The sequence below is a fragment of the Schistocerca americana genome, chromosome 5 (assembly GCF_021461395.2).
Source record: "Schistocerca americana isolate TAMUIC-IGC-003095 chromosome 5, iqSchAmer2.1, whole genome shotgun sequence".
Classification (NCBI taxonomy): domain Eukaryota; kingdom Metazoa; phylum Arthropoda; class Insecta; order Orthoptera; family Acrididae; genus Schistocerca; species Schistocerca americana.
Window position 1 is genome coordinate 371608679 of NC_060123.1, and position 22576 is coordinate 371631254.

Here is a 22576-nt window from a genome sequence, read left to right on the forward strand (position 1 = left end):
ACGGGATAGACATATTTTACTGTACAGACTCTACTGTACTTCACACTTTCGTGTAAGATTTTATAGCATGCCGACATTCTCTTCTTGTTGTTACTGTTTTAACATGGAACAATATTTCTGACACTATTTCCAGTTGAAAATTAAAGTTGTACCATCGTACATTGCGATGTTAAGGATCGATAAAAGTATTCCCCTAATAATCCGACACGTTTTGCGTCCCGACCATGCTTCTGGCCCCTTACATGCGGATTTACTAGGTGCTTCTGTACTATACATCTCTTCTCGGGCAATAGGATGAAAAACTACGCGAGAAAAGTCTTGTATGTAAACTAAACAAGGTGGCCTTTTACGAGGACCATGAAACACGCTTTAGTAATGACAAAATTCGGGGATAGAGATACAAATTTTTGTATCCCCGGTATTTACCAAATTTGCCATTCTTCCACTTCCACCCACTCCGCAGTTGCAGAACATTTTCATTTCGGAGGATAATCTGTAGCAATCGTAGATGAATACGAGCATTTTACTAATTTTCAAAACTCACGCTTCAGAAACTGAATCAAGAAAAATAGAGATACTGTATTGATTGGCCGATCATTAAAAAAAAATCCGATAATTATGAAGGATGATGTAGATTAAAACTGCAGATATGAAGAAGTGTGCTATTTGCTGCTTTGCATTTTCAGATGCACCATAGACGTACGATACTATTCAGTCTGTTCACTCCTCCTATAATATTTCACGTGCTTAAATGACGAACGAAAGTCAAATTCAGTGTCATCAACACTTTCTTCGAATCTCTCCACAGACACTCTTTATGAAATAGTTTGTTGCTGCAAAGGCAGGCACTTGCAATTACTCCCATCACTTACTGAATCCATTTTGCAAAAAGGGGTACTCCGTAAGGGATTATTTAAGATTCCGTAACTGACTTTCGTTGTGATAGTTTGCAGTTCTATTAAACTCGTCCAGTGAAGTTTCATTCAACAGACAAATCTGCATTTGCTTTTAGGAGACGCACGTTTTATTAAGCTAACGAGACACTTCTGTGTCTCTCTCTCTCTCTCTCTCTCTCTCTCTCTCTCTCTCTCTCTCTCTCTCTCTCTCTGCGTGTGTGTGTGTGTGTGTGTGTGTGTGTGTGTGTGTGTGTGTGTCACAGTCTCTTATTGCCGTAAATGTGGCAAATGTAGTTAATATGCAACATGAGAAATGAGTCACTGTGAATTATGGTGACACTGTAGAACTGGTGTCCAGAATTAAAACAACAAACGAAAATTTGCGAGATTGTGTTTCTTTTTCCACGAAACAGTATAAACAGGTGATAGTAAATTAGAAAGAATGTAAAGAAGACAGAACATAAATAACTGCTGTGTGCATAACGGTTGACAAAATATTTTTTGTTTTTTCCATCTTAACGAATTTGGACACACATTCCGACAATTAGTTAATGTGTTCAGTATGGGGTGTGACCTCCTCCGGCAGCAATAAAGACCCGACGACGACGAGGAATGCTGTGAATGATGTCATAAATCTCATGTTACGGCAGTAGCACCCATTCTTCCTACAGAACAATGCGCAGGTCTTGGACAGTTGTTGGTGGATACTGACGTGATGCAACCTGTCTCCCTAGTGCATCCCTGACATGTTCTGTGGGATTCTAATCAGGAGAGCGAGCAGTCCACACCATGCGTGCAATATCTTCCGTTTCCCAAAAAACATCAGTCACCTGTGCTGTATGAGGTCAAGCATTATCGTCCATCAGTACGAAGTCTGGGTCCACAGCATCTCGCAACAACAGCAAATAAGATTCCAAGATTTCGTCGCGATACCTGACTGCAGTTAAACCTTGCCGATTCACCCGAAGAAATGTTAGAGTGGTTCACATAACTCCTACCCACACCATTAGGGATCCTCCTCGATATATGTCTCCTTACACAATGCTTGTGTCACAAAATCATGTTCCATGTTCCTTCCGGATGCCAATCCGTCGAGAATCACTCTCTAGACCAAATCGGGACTCATCTGCTGGAAGAACGTTCGTTGGCCTACTGCCCGACGCCCGGTGGTACGTTGGCGAATCCGCTCTAGACGTTCTCTTCTGTGAAGGCGCATCAGAGGTACACATACAGCAGGTCTCTGCTGAAGCTTTCTGTCGCCGTTTGTCTCGATACAACACGTGCAGTCGATGCTGCGAGATCAAATGCCAGTTGCCGTGCAGTACCAAAGCGGTACCGTCGTTCCCTTACACCCAAATAACACTCCTCTCTTTCTGGCATCAGACGCAGTCAGCCATGCCCTGGTCTTCGGGATACTGTTTCGGTCTCTATAAATTGTCGCTTTATCCGAGAAACAACAGAACGATTGACATTAAGCCACCGGACTGACATTAAGCCTTTGGACCACATCAGTTTGCGATTGACCTGCTCCCATTTTTCGTATGGCCTTCCACTGCAGAGGATCTGGTATGGGTCTTCTTAGTGCCACACCACCCCATCAGTGACTGTATACACATCGATTGTGGATGTGGGACTACGTGGCACACATTATCCCCTTTGATAAGTGTCCTGACGTCATCGTTGGCGTGGTTGTCCGTTGACCGGAATGCCACCCTCCGTGCACGGATAACTGCGGCGACGCGTCGTGGTATGCAAGCAGTGAGGTCTTGGTTGGCCAGTGAAGGGTGTTGGCACCACATCTGCATCACCTAGTTTCCGTAAATTCTGGGGAGGGAGGCGATGAGCTCCGACGCCACTTGAAATATATCCCAGATGTGTTCTATCGGGTTCAGGTTTGGCGAGTTCGGGGGTCAGCCCATCAGTTGGAACTTCCTACTGTGTTCCTCGAACCACTCCATCACACCCGTGGCCTCGTGACATGCCGCATTATCTTGTTGAAAAATGGCACAGCTGTCGGGAAAGACGATAGTCATTAAGGGGTAGTACCCGGTCTGCAGCCAGTATACGTTACACCTTGGCCGTTGGAATGCCTGGCACGAGCGCAACTGGATCCATGGATGCCCACGCGAATGTTCCCCAGAGCATAGTGGATCCGCCGCCAGCTTGTCTCCGTCCCGCAATACAGGTGTCAAGGGGCAGTTCCCCTGGAAGATGACGGAGTGACCTCCCTTCGGCATGACGAAGAAGGTGTCGGGATTCGTCAAACCATGCAACGATCTGCCACTGTACCAGTGTCCAGCGCCGATGGCCACGTGCCCGTTTCAATCATAGCTGCCGATGTCGTGGTTTTGACATTGGCACATGCATGGGACTTCAGCTGCGGAGGCCTATCTTTAGCAGAGCTCGGTACACTGTGTGTTCACACACACTTGTACTCTGCTCAGCATTAAAGTGTGATGTTAATTCTGTCACAGTTCTCTGCCTGCCCTGTTTTCCTGATTTACCAGTCTGCACAGACTACGACGTCTGATGTCTGTAATGAGGGGTGGCTGCCCAATCCCACGACGTCTGGACGTGGTTTCATCTTGGTTTCACACGCGTTGAAGACACTCATCACAGCAATCCTCCAACACCCGACAAGTCGAGCAGATTCTCGAATACTCGCACCGAGCCTCCGGGACATCAGAAACTGCCGCTACGGTCGCAGATTCGAATCCTGCCTCGGGCATGGATGTGTGTGATGTCCTTAGGTTAGTTAGGTTTAAGTAGTTCTAAGTTCTAGGGGACTGATGACCTCAGATGTTAAGTCCCATAGTGCTCAGAACTATTTGAACCATTTGCACCGTGCGTATGTCTGACTGATAGTCACTCCTCCCCAGGTGACCCTGCTATCGCCTGGACTGGCGTATATCGGTATACGTCGGTGATCATAATGTTCTGGCTGATCAGTGTCCGGGGTAACCCCTGGAGGACTAAATGGAAATGAAGTCCCATGCTTCTTGACAGAGCGTAGGGGAACGGTACTGGAAGACCCGCATCGACGTACTAGACAAGGTCCTAATGGAGGTGATTTGCCGTTGCCTTCCTCAGACCGTAATGGTGATGAATGATGATGATAAAGTGAAATTTTTTGAGGGTCAAAAGCAAAAAAGCGCTGGAATGTGGCTTAGTCACGCCTCCACACTATTTTTAAAATGCAATACCATTATCACTATTTCGTGACTTTCTTACATTTATTAGATCATCATTATGACTATTACCATCACCAGCAACAGCTGCTGCTATTTGACATTTGCTGCTAGAGAAAGCCCTCATCTACATGTTTCCAATGACAATACACATTCATGATGCTGCTTCATATTTCATAATGTCTCCTATCTACTTTGCGTTACTTCCTCATCGCGGTCTAATCTCTTGGAATCCAGTGAAGAAGTAACATCCATTTGCCATTCATTCATATGATTATATGTCCCTTCACTCCCATTTCGTTTTCTTTACGTCTTCTGTTCTGGTCTCTTCTCTAATTACTTTTCTTGTTTGTTTTCCTTGTAATGAATCCATTCCTATCGGAAACTTTTGCTCAATTAGTGAAGTGTACGATACCGCCTAAATTCTGACCGGATGTGAAATGGTTTTCACACGTTAATTACGTGTTTGTGAATATTTATTAATTTTTCTGGTTGCATGGCACTATTTTTCCGTAAATATAATTTTACATTTATATATCGATATATTCTGAAACTTCCATCTTACACTATGAAAATTAGTTGGCAAACAATCGGCAAAAATACTCTAAAAAGATCTACATTATTTTTTTTATTTTTAAGGTGCAATTTTAAATACTGATTAAACAAATGTTCCTATTTCTGTTTTTATTTGTTTTACCTTCGATATGTAATCAATATTACAACATACCTGTAGCAGTAAGTTTCTAATAATTATATTTACAAATTTTGTAACCTTTATCATTGATGTTATTGTTAAAAATCTTCATCGGAAAACATTTCATAAATTAAATCTGATAAATAATACAAAAGACGGACGTTTGTATTTTTAATCGTAGTTCGTTCTGGATCGTCACAGAACACTTACATGTCTTACATTATGTTCGTTTGGCTCCATTTACTCAGTGAGGTTCCAGTACTGTTTTTAATGTGATTTGAGGTAACACCTCAGGAAGCTCTTTGGAATGTATGTGGGAAATAGACAACGGGAAGAGCTCTGATTTCTTTCTTTTTTTTTTTAAATTTACCTGTGGAGCTGTATGAATACGTGTAAAATTGTTAGGAAACGTTGAACAAGTAAAGTTTTGTGTCCGACTAACCATTTGCTTCACGCTAAGTCATTTCGATCATTGGATCTGGATATTACGCAGCGACGTTTTTCCTGCTAGACAGTGATGCCGCTTTAAAAAGCTAAGTAAATTTTCACATTAGACGGATTGTCTCTTGGATCCAGAAATGCATTGCTGCACAGCAGTTTTAGCTTTCAAGCAAGTTGCTGACCTAATTTTTGAAGGCTAAACCAAGAAATGTCCTTCATATCCTGTCACTACAAAAAATTCCTGTCATACATCTCTATATTTTTCGGCCAACAACCCTCAACTCGAATGGCTTCTGCATTAATATGCCATATTCCACTGCCATAAGCAAAAATGGTAACGTGCTCAGTTTGCAAATTTTCGGCCGCCACTTTTATAATCTCAGGTTAGCTAAGCAAAAACAGTCGGGAATCTTTGCGGTTATCAGTCTATTTCTTTTGCTTTGTATCCAGTCGTGGTCGTTAACATTTTTCTTAATACATTCTATTAGCACCTATTTTCCTAATTTGGGTGAGGGACAAGCGAATGCCTGAGTACCAAGACCGTTTTCCAGGTCCCCACGACAACACGATGAAAATGATGTTGACAAAATATAACTGGCAATATTCAGGAGAAAGGTAGATGGGGACTATCCATTATTATTGGAAAAAGACCTTCAGGGTATTAATTAAATTTGCAGGTATGAAAGCGTATTTACGACTACGATTGTACCGAAAACAAAGGCGGTGAACCTAATGAACGTGGAGCAATGCCCTACACCAAACCGAATATAAGAAATTGAATTAATGTGTAACAACCGTCTCATTGACACATTATTTCTTGGTTCATTAAAAAACTACAAAATCACTAGATTTTACTTGCTCGAACGTGAACTAAAAATCTATCACCAGCTTAAAAATTGGAACATTACCTCCTTTCAATCAAAATTTTAATTAACTGTTAAATTTTATTGGGGTGTGGACTGATCAGTTCTCGTTCTGAGTTAACGACCAGGAGAGATTTGTAACCACTCGACTGCTATGAGCTGTGTGGCCATGAAACGGGAAAAAATGAGGCCCACCGAGTTTTAATCCCATTTATTTAACTAGGGTCAAAGGCTAACGTGCAGTTGGTAATATTGTTCAGCTGCGTTGACCGCTGGCAATTACTACATGAACAGATTACGATTGTTTCTCTCTTCGTCGTAAGTAGAGGCTGGAATCGAACTTGCACTGTACACTTGTTGGTTTATTCCTCCGTGGATTCTGAAAATTAACTTTTTCGGTCACTGCAAATGGTGTACTGGCGTAGTTGTATCTTCTTGATTTGAAGCATGATATAATTTGTAGCTTTCAGAATTCAATTTGAAGCTGTTGCTGTCATTTGTTTATGTACGTTCTGATGGTAGTCCAACAAGAATATTATGAAGTGTACTTGTCTTATTTCTATAATACACAAAAGAATGAAAAGCCCATCTGCTCGTAATATTTACGGGGGTGGCCACTGAAGATGCTCTATCAATAGAAACGAAAACCTTTTGGTGAATGTGCTTTCCAGTTTGCAGTTTGCACGTACTAGAATCAAAGATACAGAACCATGCACATTGCAAGTGAGGAACGAAGCTTTGTTTCAGAAGAATGCTGTTCAGTGTGAGAATGAGCTTGGAACAGTTTTGTATTTGTGTTAGAACGAAAGAGCTCCTCTATTTTACTTCTAGTGAGCAGATACGAATTGTAAACACTGAGTCCAGTGATTTGTCATGTGCACATTGCACGCTGCGCAATGTAGACAGATACGTGAGTTGTGGCAGGTTAGTTTTGTTAGGAGAGGTCTAGATAGTTTCAAATTTCTTCACCAGATGGCAGCGGTAAGAAAGACACAAGATACACTGTGCCACGAGCTAACAGATGGCGGGCCATGTATATTACGCTCGCTGTGGGTTAGTTGTTTCTCACTCCGGCACAGAGATGACGCTGCTGTTCCCTGGGTGCCATAATGGCGACAACGTGTGAGCATTGTATATGTGAACGGTAGCAAGTCATTTTAGAATGATGGAATATGATAAGGCACATTGTAATTCTTGTACAAAAATTTGTTTGAATCAATGTGTGTGCTTCTCTCACTCGTGTTCTTATAGGAACTCCGAACGAATGTTTGCTTACAGTAATTTTTTGACATTGAGGCGTGAGCGTGTGTGGTATTACCGACAACTCTTTCATAGTTTTATTCACATCATTTCGGTGTGATCCTGCATTAAATGAATTATCTGAACGTTAACCCATTAATGCAGAGTGTCGCGAATTCGCATCATACCAATGCTGTGCTTATAACCGGAAGGTTAACTGTTTTTGAATGCCAGTTTTGTTAGATACTGATTCTTCATGAAGCTACCAACGCTTGTGACAAATATTGCATTCTCCTGAGTCTTTCGGGTATCTCTGAAGCATCACGATTCTTGATTTTTATCTTTCATCTAGAAACTTATTCAGGCAATAAGCGGTCAGCTTTAGAGTTGACTTGCTATTAGCTTACTACGTTATTAATGACGTATTTCTATCTTCAGCAGCAACATATTATTTATCTGTTTATATCGAACGCATTTCGGAGCAATACCTCAATTTTTAACCGGTGATTGAAGTTATATATTCTTTAGTTAGTGACTTAACAGCAAAGAAATAACACAGTTGTGAATTAGACATAGCGCCTCAGATGAAATGTTCAACAGTGAATTTCTGAATAATTGCATGCGTTAGGCCATAACATAGTCATGGACAACAAACGACGACGAAATGTTTGTAATGGATTTCTGTGTAACTATGTCCCGACCATTTTCACCTTGACGCGCTATCAAACATAGACTTATAAACTGGTCTGTGACATGGTAAGGTGCTCGGTTTCTTTCTATTACGCTAACATTACTAATTTTGCAGCTAAAATAGCTGTAATGACGATATAGAAATTTTATCCTTGTCTGCCTGAAGTATAGTATGATCAGTCGCAGTACTGGGTGGAAGCCCTTTCCGCGGTTCATAATTATGTTACAGCTACTGCTAATACCCTGTATATGTGAATTTTTCCAAGTTGCACTACTGCTCGGTTTTCATCATTATGAAGTGCAAGCTAGCATTCCCCCCACCCTCCCTTCTCCGTTGGGTGGGTCTACGCACATGCGGCAAATATGAATTTCACTAGAATGGCAATTTTACGTTCTGTGACAGTGCCACCGAAAACATATACGTGCGAGGTTTTACCAACTGAAACTAGCAATTTATTCAGTTTCGTTGCACATTGAACTCGAACATTAATGAAAATACTATGGCAGTAACTTACCAACAGAAACAGCAGGCGACTTAAATTCCTAGTGGAGACACAGTGAAGTAACTTCATTTCAGGTTCAGGTAACTTGCGAAGATAATCGTAAGAATCGAAATTGTTCCTTCTATACTTCTGAAGGAATAACCGTCCGACGTAAATCAACTAGCGGAACAGCGTTGAAGCGGTTAAGCATTCCTTTGGTCAGGCTCAATAGCAACGGAAGACGAAAGCGTTTGACAGGAAAGTTGACATATCATTAAGAGATGATGAAATGAGCTGTTGTGACCTCTACAGGATTAATGAATAGATTACAATATCCGTACTTTTTGACGATGGTGATAAAAAAGCAGGTGTCTTAAACCAAGTCTAGAGCGTTTATTAAATGACTTAGTGTTAAGTAACAGATGTACTTGCCATTTATCGCATTTCTAGTACCATCCCCCACCCTCCCTATGGAAATCAGATTGAGTCATTAAGCATCGATGACATGAGTCTCAGGTAGTGCTCTATGGCCATGTTATTTTAAAACGTGAGGGTTGGACTGAAAGTGGATTTTATTTTTATGGCTTTCAAAAACCCTAGAAAATACAGTGTCCAGAGTAGTAGGCACGGAGATAAGTCAATTGTCGAGCATGCTTCGGGAAATTATGATAGAACATTGCAGTGTACATAATTGATTATTGTATTGTTATGCTTTGACAGAGCAGATGTATTTAACTATTACCAAGACTTCGAAAATTAACACGATTTGAGGCTTGCGTGAAGAGCGCAGCCGGTAATAACGCACAAACATCCTTAAAAAGTTCCCATTTAAATAAGCTGAAGAGAATTTAAAAACCTCTGTCGTCGTTTTAGTAAACTATGACCTCGTTCATTCATATCATACAACCCTTTGAAGTAACAATGCTTGGGAATATGAAATGGGATGACTATTTATGTTGTGTACTGGTTAAAGCTGGTGGCACGCTTTGCAGGGTGTACAGCAAGCCTTGAAATCTTGAAGACCCGAAAAAAGCCGGGAATTTTCAAAATCGGGAAAAACTTTAAGTACAGATCAGCTATTATGGTAGAAATAGAAGTATTAAGTTTCGTAAAAGCGTTTATAGAGGCGTTCATATTCAGTTTAGTGCGGTGTCCGAAATTAAGTTAAGCTTGTTGTAAAACCATATCAACTGCCAGATCGTTGTAGTCGGCAGCAGTCGAAAACAAGACATCATAGTCACGAAGAGTAATGACCTGTACTGATATGTATCGAACGGATCTATGGAGCTGAACGACTGCTCGACGGCGACAGTATTCACATAATATTATGAATGCAGAAGTTAAAGCTAGCCGTCGCTTTTACCGAGAGATAATCCGCAATCTTCTGTCGATAAATCTGTAGCTTGTGAGTGCTTGAATGGCCATTTCGTCGACCGGAGCGGCAATAACATTCAGTCGCAATGAGCTGGGAATTTGAACCCAATTTTGAAAAATATTATAAACTATTTTTAGTCTGAAGTACAATTTATTAATTTCTAAATGTGTATTACTTACCAGCTAGCAGAGACTATGTCGTTTTAATAGGAGATCCAGTATCAAACAAAGCAATATATTCAAAGCCACAGAAGGATCCAGGGAATCAATCTACAGAGCAGTCACATTTACTATCAGGTCACATGAGCTGAAATTTTGTGATGTTTGTACACCATCAGGAGTCAATTGTCGGCTATGATCTTAGCAGACATATAGCGTTATTCCCTTCATTATTACCGGACAGTCAAATTGCAAAAATAAAAACGTCGTTGCAGCATTGTATACGGATTGGCACCATACATGAGACGTAAACTTGCTGACCTCATTGACAACCGTGAAATGATCGTATTCGTATTTGGGTCAATTGACGAACGGGATACCAGTACCAGTGAATGCGGTAAAAGGAAACAAATGTAAAATTTGTATCCTATATTTCGGTTGACCTATATAGAATACTAGTACTAGCGAAGGCGAAAAATGCGACAGAAGTAAAATTTGAATCCTGTACGTCAGTTGACCTACATAGTGCAGGATACAAATCAATTGCAGAGGAAACAGCAATGGGTACGTCTCACTATCAGACAAAGGTATAATTCAAAATGTGTACCCATATGATTTAAAACTACCACCAGCGACAAAAAGCATACGCAGTATCTATCTCTTAACAGCACATTCATTTATTTTTACTTACGATTATAACACTTTATCTCAGACGATAACCCATTTACTTATATATGGCTCGAAAATAAACAAAGTAATATCTATGACTAAAATATGACGTTATTGGTCAAATCTGACGAGTTGTATCCCATTCTTCAGTTGACCCAAATTTTGATATCAAACGGGAGAATGTCGGTTTGAAAGACAGACCGTGTCAAACTTGAATTCGTGGAGATCTCTAGTGAAAATGAATTGAATACGAGATGAAATGTTACAATAGAAGTGAAAATCGTCTCGATAAATTCTGGATTAATACAATCAAATTATCTTCAAAGCCATGTCCAAATTTCCGAGATTTTGTGCAAATTATTTTAATAATATCACGTTGAAATGCTTCTGTTGAGCGAGGCTTTTCTGTAAACTCCGAAATTATAGTTGAAAATCAGAGAAAAGCCTTATTGTTCGAACGTAAATATATGACACAGTCAAGGACGCAATTGTCGTTGACAGTTTCAACATCGACAAAAGTCTTATACACTTTTATCGCAATGCTCATTCTTTGTACAAAGACGATATGAAACATAAGGGGAAAGAACATGAAAGAGAAAGGGATGAACGATTATTGAAGAAACGAAAGAAAGCTGAAATCAAAGAATTTCAAACAAAGAGAGCAAATGTGTTGAGTTAAGCCTCAAAGATTTCGGCAGAGATCGAAAATTTAAAGAATTAGTTTATTAATTTTTATCATGACAAATTTCTACAGTTTATTCACTTCAATCAATATGTTACGTTGTATACATATCTGTAAAAATAGAATTTGTAATTTGTTATTTTTTTGCCTGTAAATCAAAATACATTATTTAATATTTTAAAAATATTTTAATTTGTGTTGTGATTTACACTACGAAAGAAATAACTTGTAATTAATTATGGGTATTCTAAAAAATTTCAATACGAGGATTTCAAAAAAGGATGTTTTAGTCGCAATTTAATAAAAAAGGAGCACGGGAAAAATTTTGCCTTGAAAAACCTGGAAAAAACCGTGAATTTGAAAATGATCAGTTGCTGGACTCCCTACAAAAGACTATGCTGAAAAAAAGAACTTCTACCAATTACAGAGACCTTCGGTGGAATACTGTCTTGGAACAGTGCTCAAATCAGATTCGTATCAGTTGAACATAAGGAAAGAAATTGAGTACGTGCAGAGGAGGGTTGGTTGAGACATCGTAAAAGTGTCAAAGCACTGGAGAATAAAAGAAGACCTTCTGCGTTAGTGGCTCGAAAGAAAACACGTCTAGTATGAAGCTGAAAAAAACTTGTATCCAGCAATGCCTCCTGCGCAACGTTTTTTCAGATATCGTGAAGATTAACTGCGATCATTGCATCGAGACACAGAACCAGTAATTCCTCCTGAACATCGTCCATGAATGTTATGACGCAAGCTCCTCTCTTCTGTGCAGTTCACAGTGAGTTGCATAGTAGCAGATGTGTGATGTAATTTCAGTTTACATCATCTTCGTGAATGGGACAATTTGTTACTCTATGTTTAATTTTCTTACATGACCGGAGGCGTCAGTTTGAATGAGAAATAATGTACATTCCACAGATATGAAACGTCTTTCGAGTACCCGTCCAAAACCGTATGTCGTCGTCGTTGTTGTTGTTGTTGCATGAAATGGTATGCATGTGATGGTGGCACCTGTTCTCACGGATTCCATATCGTATCTGCAGTGCAGCTCTTCAGGAGACGTGGTGTTCATCACAGATAAAATCCGAATCTGCTACACGCACTACAGCAATCAGCATTCTTTAGAAATGCGCAGGCTTCCCTTCTCAGTCTTTCCCTGTATAAAACACAGATGCAACAACTCTTTCTGGAAATAGAAACAATTAGCTGGTCGTTGTCGCAGTTAACAACTGAGCATGCACTGTCATTCTCACGAGTTTTGCAGGCATAGCGTTTGTTATTCTTTTAAAGTTTTTCGGTGACGTACAATACATGCGAAATTAAGAGCATGTCCTCAGTACCCCATTAATGTCAACTACTTTACATCGCAGCACGCAGTGTTATGGCGATAAATCTTGCAATCTTTTTCTATTGGCACGTCCTTTTCACACACGTACATGACATGCGAAATTCAGACCAATCACAGTATCACCCCACTCCCTTTCTCTCTGCGAAAGTACCTCCACAATAGACACCGTCATTTAATTTGTGCTGGTCTTTTCATATCAACATAATAAAAATAGTATTTGATATTTTTAGAACGGAGCTCGGTTGTTTTATTTTTAAAAATAATTTCCTATAACCTCGGTGAATCGTAACCATCAAGCTCTTTCCTTACAAGTACAGGGGATGAAATTGAGTCAGCAAAATGAGTACTCAAGAATTCGTATCTGAAGCAATGAAGACGAAATTAAATGAATAACTTAAAGCAAGGACGAGAGTGGAAAGAGACGGAACTGACGTGCAGGCAGCGTTAAATTTTTCACACACTGGAAATCGAAGCTCCTAAAGTAAGATGCGATTGATTTAGATTCAGTAAATAAAATGCCCAACGTAGTGTGAACTAAGTGCAGAAGGTTCCTCAACCTTAGAATGTGGCGATACCAATATTTTAAGACCGGATTGTAAACAAAAAGTAGTCGGCAAGCGATTTATTTTACGTTCAATGGAAAAAGCCAATCGCCATAATTTTGTTTATTGGGGCAATGAATATTTTCGCTTTGTGTCACAGAAACCTATTCGTCTTCCTAAATACAGTTCAATATATATACCAAAGGACCTTTGGGGCTGTTCTGTGAAGAAACTGTCGGAGGTGAACGTTGCTGCACCATCGTACAGAAACACATTACGTAACTTACGCCGCGCGGGATTAGCCGAGCGGTCTAGGCCGCTGCAGTCATGGACTGTGCGGCTGGTCCCGGCGGAGGTTCGCGTCCTCCCTCGGGCATGGTTGTGTGTGTTTGTCCTCAGGATAATTTAGGTTAAGTAGTGTGTAAGCTTAGGGGCTGATTACCTTAGCAATTAAGTCCCATAAGATTTCACACACATTTGAACGTAACTTACAACGAACTTTACGCAGATGGAAAAGATTAGCTTCTTCAGGAGGGTATCGATCCCCATGTTACATTTGAACCAATAGTTCTTAGACGGACAAGAAAGTATTCAGTAACCATAAGGATCCCCGATCTACAGTCAAGTGATCCTAAAAGCCGGCCGGTGTGGCCGTGCGGTTAAAGGCGCTTCAGTCTGGAACCGCGTGACCGCTACGGTCGCAGGTTCGAATCCTGCCTCGGGCATGGATGTGTGTGATGTCCTTAGGTTAGTTAGGTTTAATTAGTTCTAAGTTCTAGGCGACTGATGACCTCAGAAGTTAAGTCGCATAGTGCTCAGAGCCATTTGACCCATTTTTTTGATCCTAAAAATGAAGATATAGCAATTAAGAAATTTTAAAACACACGAATAACATGTAGATAATTTGTAACAATGGCTCCAGTGCCACAATTATGGAAATAGGGAAGAAAGCTCCCCTACTTGATGGAATCCGAGTCCGATTCTGTATAGAATAAGCAGCTGAGTTAGCCCCTTTTTAAACATGATATGTCGTAGATCCATTGACCAAAAAACTGTGCTCAGTGGTTGGAAAAACCGGTGTCCATTCGGTCTACTAAACGGATAGCAGAAGTGATATACTAAACTATCTTTCAGTTTCTTTGAGATACATCTGTTGTGGAATCTTAGAACATATTTTGAGCTCAAATGTTATGTGATATCTTGAACAGAGTCACCTCCTTCACGTCAATTAGCACTAATTCCAAGAACATTGGTCATACGAAACCCAACTTGCACGTTTTTCGTTCATGACAGCATGGAAACAAGGACTGCAGTAATCCTTGACTTCAGAAAAGCGTTTGACAAAGCACCGTATCAACGCTTATAAATGAAAGTACAATCATATGGAGTATGAAACGAAATTTATAACTGGATTGATGGTACATTGGTACGGAGGACACAGCATATTACCTTGGATGGAGAGTCATCAGTGGACAGAGAAACAAATTCAGGCGTGTGCTGTGGAAGTGTGTTTCGACCTTCGCTATTCATGTTACACAGTAATGAGCTGGCAGCCAATGGCAGCAGTAACATGAGAATTTTCGTATGTGATGCAGTCAGTTATAATAAACTACTGTCTGAAAAAAAGCCTGCACAATGTGGCGGAACCGGTTTATAGTATTTCCTGACTTCAATTACTTATAAATGACATTTCAAGTAGATAAAAAAAATATGTATATAAAACCAGTTACCTATTGGCAGCGTAACAATTCGTTTGATCTAAAAAATGATTATCCCGGCTAATATTTGTCGCTCCGCTAAAGAAATCTCCACTTGACGTTGTGTAGAAATGTTGTCTGTAAAGTCGTGTGAGAGACTAAATTGGCTATGGTGGCAGGTTCGAATCCTGCCTCGGGCATGGATGTGTGTGATGTCCTTAGGTTAGTTATGTTTAAGTAGTTCTAAGTTCTAGGGGGCTGATGACCTCAGAAGTTAAGTCCCATAGTGCTCAGAGCCATTTGAACCAAGAGACTAAATTGCATATTATTTATCAGATTTTACACAACTGTTACTTAAGATAGAAGCAACTTTCTCTAGCAAAAGAAACATTTAGTCACAAAATACTACCCGCGCAAAACACTGACGTGTCTCTCCTATTAAAATATTTCCATGTAAATCGTCCGAAATAATTAGGCTTCATACATCAGCAAATAAGAAATTGATATTACATAACATGCTGTGAGCACTGTATTTAAGGGATCAATCTAAATTGAATTCTGTCTTTTAAAGTAGGTTCGGGACCACCAGTGCACATTTACTTCCATTCATTTATATCTAACAACATTTATGTTTGTTAAAATTTTCGATTCAAAACTGCCGCGTACATATTTCTGCTAAGATGGCGGCAGACAAACGATAGTCAATTTGCCTATTGTTATTCTCGATTTATTTTATATCAAGTTAATATATTTAGATAAAACTCTTTAAGCCTTTTATCTCTGTCCTTTAGCATTTAAAATTTTCAGTGATAAATACCGTAATATTTTTTATACCAGCTACCAGTAAACTCTGCTGTAAGTTATTAGCGCTAATGGCTGCGCTCCTAATTACGGAGTTTAACACTTAAAAACATTAATTGGATTGGATTACAATTGAAATAAATACAAATCCACGTCTAGACAATAGCGACTCTATTTTTCAAATAATAATCAACAATATAGTTACAGGTTTTCTCTTTACAGACCTCACACGTCTCACGTCCGAACAGTCCATCCGTTAGCACAGGACGAACAACTGAACCACAATTATCACAGATAACAAAAAAAAAAAAAGATTATAATTGTCGTTGTCTATGGATGTAGTTCTCTGATAATAGTTTTAATTCACAATGATATTAAATTATTACACAAATAATGAAATAATTATCGTCATTTTTACACGATACAGTCATTTTATACGTAGTATCGACAATATTTGTTGAAGTTTGTACACTTAGTTCATTTTAACATCTTGTGGCTAGAACATAGTGTCGTGGATATTACAACAAACATTCACACAGTTCTTGATACATATAAGACGTTCAGGGATAAAAAGGTGCACTTCACAAAACGGAAAATGTAGTAACTCGTGAAAATAGAATCAATGAATCAAAATTACAATTACTCAACTCATAGAAGTATCTGGATGGTACGCTTTTTCGGGATATGAAATAGAATGATTATATTGGGTTATTCGTAGATAAAGTAGATGGTGGTCTCCGATTCACTGGTAGAATTCTGGAAAAATGCAATGAGTCTATAAAGGAGATTACTTACAAAACACTAATGCGAGTGAAACACTCACCAAACAGGCCTGTCAGAGGAATCGCACATATACGAAGAACAGCAGTGCATATGAGCACACTGTAACGTACTTGTTTAATTACATAGGAAAATTGTTCTGTTACGTAACCTGGTACATTATTACCTGACTTTAAATTGGGATTTTATTACAGAAAATATCTTTGGTCACCACCTCAATTGACCTACCCCTTAATTACCCTGATCATTTGCTTGGAAAGAAAAAAAAACCCTGTTATTGGGTAGGTCTCAATTGAGGAAACAGTAATTGAATTTTGATATTTCTTGATAATTCTTGATTAATTGTGCAGGAGAATCAGCTTGGGAAATGCACTTAAGTACATCAAAAAACGTATACGTGTGAGCTAAACTGTCCTTGAATACCCTTGATAGGGAGTTAGATAAACAGCGGTGAGTCACTGAACACCGGCTATGCCTATTGCTATTCATTTGTTTCAGGATTAAATCTTAAAAATGGAAGCACAAGAACAAACTTATATTTAATACAAAAACCTTAACATACCACTGAGTGTTGGTACTGAATGTTGCTGGTAAAAAGGACTGAAAAACATACGTGAATAGCACGATCATATAAAATCGGGAGTGCCTTGGAAAACATGGATTGCACAAGCACACATTCGGACTAACCATTCAACACAGAGAAAGAAGTTGTTCAATAATTTAATAAAGTAAACAAGATCTTAATTGGCTTAGACAACGACTAGCCTCGATGGTCGAGTGCTTTAACAGAAAATAATTCACAAATTTATAAAAAAAGTTACGCGAGATTGCAGTTAAGAACAATGAATCGGAACTACGTCCTGTGAACAGTTCTTCCAATAGTAGGAGCCACCGAAAACCACTAATAATATGACTACCCACTACAAAGAAAAATCGATAAAATATGGAAAAAATTCACGACAAGAAAGATCACGAATCAAACAATAAAGCTCGAAAATTTACTTACGGGTGGTAGGACGTCAAACTGGCCGACTTGTAGCAGGAGAGGCACCAAAGGATATCTTAATTTCCACTGTTTGTACTTTTACAAATAAATTCATAAAAGTTCGTCAGCATGACCAGGAAGGATTCAGGATTCACACTCACAGCAGTGGAAGTTCACAAACATAGCAAAATAAATTTCTTTTAGATGCGAAATTTCATCCTTTTTTCGCTTACTATTAGCTGCATTTGTTGCTATAGGTAAACTTTTTTTTCATAAGAGAGATTCTTCGATAAATTTTAGACCATACTTACATCTAAATCTACATGATTACTCTGCAATTCACATTTAAATGCTTGGCAGAGGGTTCATCGAACCACAATCATACTATCTCTCTACCATTCCACTCCCGAACAGCGCCCGGGAAAAACGAACACCTAAACCTTTCTGTTCGAGCTCTGATTTCTCTTATTTTATTTTGATGATCATTCCTACCTATGTAGCTTGGGCTCAACAAAATATTTTCGCGTTCGGAAGAGAAAGTTGGTGACTGAAATTTCGTAAATAGATCTCGCCGCGACGAAAAACGTCTTTGCTTTAATGACTTCCATCCCAACTCGCGTATCATATCTGCCACACTCTCTCCCCTATTACGTGATAATACAAAACGGGCTGCCCTTTTTTGCACCCTTTCGATGTCCTCCGTCAATCCCACATGGTAGGGATCCCAGACCGCGCAGCAATATTCTAACAGAGGACGAACGAGTGTAGTGTAAGCTGTCTCTTTAGTGGACTTGTTGCATCTTCTAAGTGTCCTGCCAATGAAACGCAACCTTTGGCTCGCCTTCCCCACAATATTATCTATGTGCTCTTTCCAACTGAAGTGTTCGTAATTTTTACACCCAGGTACTTAGTTGAACTGACAGCCTTGAGAATTGTACTACTTATCGGGTAACCGAATTCCAACGGATTTCTTTTGGAACTCATGTGGATCACCTCACACTTTTCGTTATTTAGCGTCAGCTGCCACCTGCCACACCATACAGCAATCTTTTCTAAATCGCTTTGCAACTGATACTGGTCTTCGGATGACCTTACTAGACGGTAAATTACAGCATCATCTGCGAACAACCTAAGAGAACTGCTCAGATTGTCATCCAGGTCACTTATGTAGATCAAGAACAGCAGAGGTCCCAGGACGCTTCCCTGGGGAACACCTGACATCACTTCAGTTTTACTCGATGATTTGCCGTCTATTACTACGAACTGCGACCTTCCTGACAGGAAATCACGAATCCAGTCGCACAACTGAGACGATACCCCATAGGCCCGCAGCTTGATTAGAAGTCGCTTGTGAGGAACGGTGTCAAAAGCTTTCCGGAAATCTAGAAATACGGAACCAGCTTGAGATCCCCTGTCGATAGCGGCCATTACTTCGTGCAAATAAAGAGCTAGCTGCGTTGCGCAAGAACGATGTTTTCTGAAAACATGCTGATTGCGTATCAATAGATCGTTCCCTTCGAGGTGATTTATAATGTTTGAATATAGTATATGCTCCAAAACCCTACTGCAAACCGACGTGAATGATATAGGTCTGTTGTTCGATGGATTACTCCTACTACCCTTCTTAAACACTGGTGCGACCTGCGCAATTTTCCAATCTGTAGGTACAGATCTATCGGTGAGCGAGCGGTTGTGTATGATTGCTGAGTAGGGAGCTATTGTATCAGCGTAATCTGAAAGGAACCTAATCGGTATACAATCTGGACCCGAAGACATTCACGTATCAAGCGATTTGAGTTGCTTCGCAACCCGTAAGGTATCTACTTCTAAGAAACTCATGCTAGTAGCTGTTCGTGTTTCAATTTTTGGAATATTCCATTCGTCTTCCCTGGTAGAGGAATTTCAGAAAACTGCGTTCAATAACTCCGCTTTAGCGGCACAGTCGTCGGTAACAGTACCATCGGCACTGCGCAGCGAAGGTATTGACTGCGTCTTGCCGCTTGTGTACTTTACATACGACCAGAATTTCTTCGGATTTTCTACCAAATTTCGAGAAAATGTTTCGTTGTGGAACCTAGTAAAGGCATCTCGCATTTAAGTCCGTGCCAAATTTCGCGCGTCTGTAAATTTTAGCCAATCTTCGGGATTTCACGTTCTTCTGAACTTCGCATGCTTTTTCCGTTGCTTCTGCAACAGGGTTCGGACCTTTTTTGTGTACCGTGGGGGATCAATTCCATCTCTTACCAATTTATAAGGTATGAATCTCTCAACTGCTGTTGCTACTATATCTTTGAATTTGAGCCACATCTCGTCTACATTTGCATAGTCAGTTCGGAAGGAATGGAGATTGTCTCTTAGGACAGGTGTACGAAACTCTAGAATTTTCCAAATCTATTAAAAACTGTGATAAAATTGATATAATTAGCTATAAAATTTGAGTTTTTTTCTGAACATGAAATTTAAAATGTAACAGCTCGTTCGTTTTTTCATAAATTAATAAAAGTATAGACAGTGGAAAGTAAAATGCCCTGTGGTGGCTCTCCTGCTCCAAGTCGGTCTGTTTGACGTCCTACCCCCTTAAGCAAGGAAACTGGTTCATTTTTTAGCATAGAATACTACAGAACAATATCACGAACAGACACATGACAACGGCTACCAACCATGCACAAAGAAAGACTCGCTCAAATCTGTACGACACATAGTAACCTTTTTCTTAATATGACTGTCGAATGTTAAAACCATGCACACTGCTCATAACCAGTGACACAATTTATTCAGGAACCTAGCCACTCTCGTAGATCTACGTCGCCTCATGTCCCACAACCCCAAAGTTACAAAGCACAAAGAAAACACTGCTATACATTCCAAAAATCGCGAAATTGTTCTTAATTCCTGGCTACTCAATGTATCCTGAGCCATTCTATAATAGCTGAAACCTACTAAGAAATGACTTAAGTACTCAGTTAAGCTGAAATATACACATTCACAAAATTACAGCACTAAGGACTAAAACTAGATGTTACCTTTTCGACGATTCGCAGGGCAGTGAGGCTGCTCGCTTCTCACACACAGTTCCTACTGCGGCCCGGAAGCCGGAGCACAGACAATATGCATATTCTACCTGTGCCAACTTAACAAAAGCGACGGACCATCGCACGCCGGTGTCTCTGTAACCCAGTAGAATGACACTAAAACAGGCTTTTTGGCCCACTGGAGAGCTAGACGGAGATGCTGAAGAACTTAACTGGCAGTCACTTGAAGATAGACATCAACTTATCTGGGAAGCTTACTTACAAAGTTTCAAAAACCAGTTAGAAGTGAAGAATCTAGAAATAAACTAGATTAATTGCAGTGCGCACAGAAACTTTTCAACAGCCATTCTTTCCGCTCTCCATATTCGAATGGAACGAGAAGAAGCAATAATAAATAGCGCAGTGCGAGGTATCCTCTGCTATCCACTTTACAGTGGCTTGCAGAGTATAGCTATAGATCTTGGTATAGGTGCCATTTACCTACATCGAGATTCAAGTCACCACCCGCTACAAAAGCGAGATGTTATGAAAAACGTTAGCGACTGGAGAGAGAAATTTTTGTGAACCGGAGCTGCTCACGGCCGAACTGGAAATGCTCACTATTGAGTTGCTGAAGGATGGAAATTCATCCGTTGAAATAAAGAGCATTAGGACGGCCACGTAAAGATCGCAGCGATGTACAGGTGTCTGCGAACTGCGAATTTCGTGGTTTTCCTACAGGTCATTAGACATTACTGACATAACGGAAACCTCTTGATGAACGGGAATGAAATGAAATGTGCGTATGGCTTTTATTGTAACGTCCCCTTAGAAAAATTATTGACTTACTGTGCTGATAAACCTCGTACATTATTTGATTTTCAAACAGCTGAGCAGAACTAAAAGTACTCAGACATTTCGCTCTTTACCTATTCTGATCAACACTAAACTGACACACAATATTTTGAGCGCAACGCAATCTGACTTTGACAAATCCCTACAAAAGAATGGCCCTGACTAACAGTAGCCTATACCTTTCATGAATCACTTACCTCACAAAAATCTTCGTTACTCGAACTACTGCAAAACAGCGAGCGCCACTACTGCCAGCTAAATAAAAGATTCTAACTACTGAAGGGACTAACTACTGATAGGCGTAGTTAGCAAATGAAAGATTTTGATAAAGAACAAACAATGTATTGACCTTAATAGTGTTCAAAAGTCATTATATATATAATCAGTTCATGATATCCAGTCTTACAAATTTAGTGTCTCTGACGGACACACGTCCCGATCATCCGCTCTCAAAACTCCGCCATCTCTCTCCCCACATCCATCACCGCTGGCGGCTCACCTCCAACTGCGCAACGCTACGCGCTGTTAACAGCCAACTGCCCAACACTACAATAGCAAATTTCAACAATGCCAATCAGCTAGAGACTGCACACAGCACATCCAGTGATTTTCGTACAGAGCGCTACGTGGCGGTGGTGTTGCCAATATAAGAACCTAAACAGCCTATTTACATTATGGATGGGGAGATCCCGTCTAGGGTTGTTCGACCGCCTGGTGAAAGTCTTCGTATTTGACGCCACTTCCAGTGACGTGCCCGTCGATGATGAAATGATAACACACACATACACACACACACACACACACACACACACACACACACAATCCGAAGTGGAGAAAACTGACGACCCGGCCGTGAATCAAACATGTGGCCCCGTGATCTAGAATCAGCAACGCTGACCACAAGACCATGAGCTGCAAACGAAGAAACGGAATATCGTTGTAACTCACAAACACAGCCGAAAGATACACGAACACCTACCAAGGATGCTCGCAAACCGCTGGGGGAAAAAAAAAGAAAAAAAGAATTGACAGGATACCGTTCAGCTGTTGAGAAATGTACGTCGTTACTACTAAAAGAACGACCGAAAAACGACTAGAAGAATACAAGTGCAGGTATAGAAAGGGAGAAACAGACAGATCAGCAGTTGCGCAACATGTTTTGCAACCAGGAGACCACGGTGTT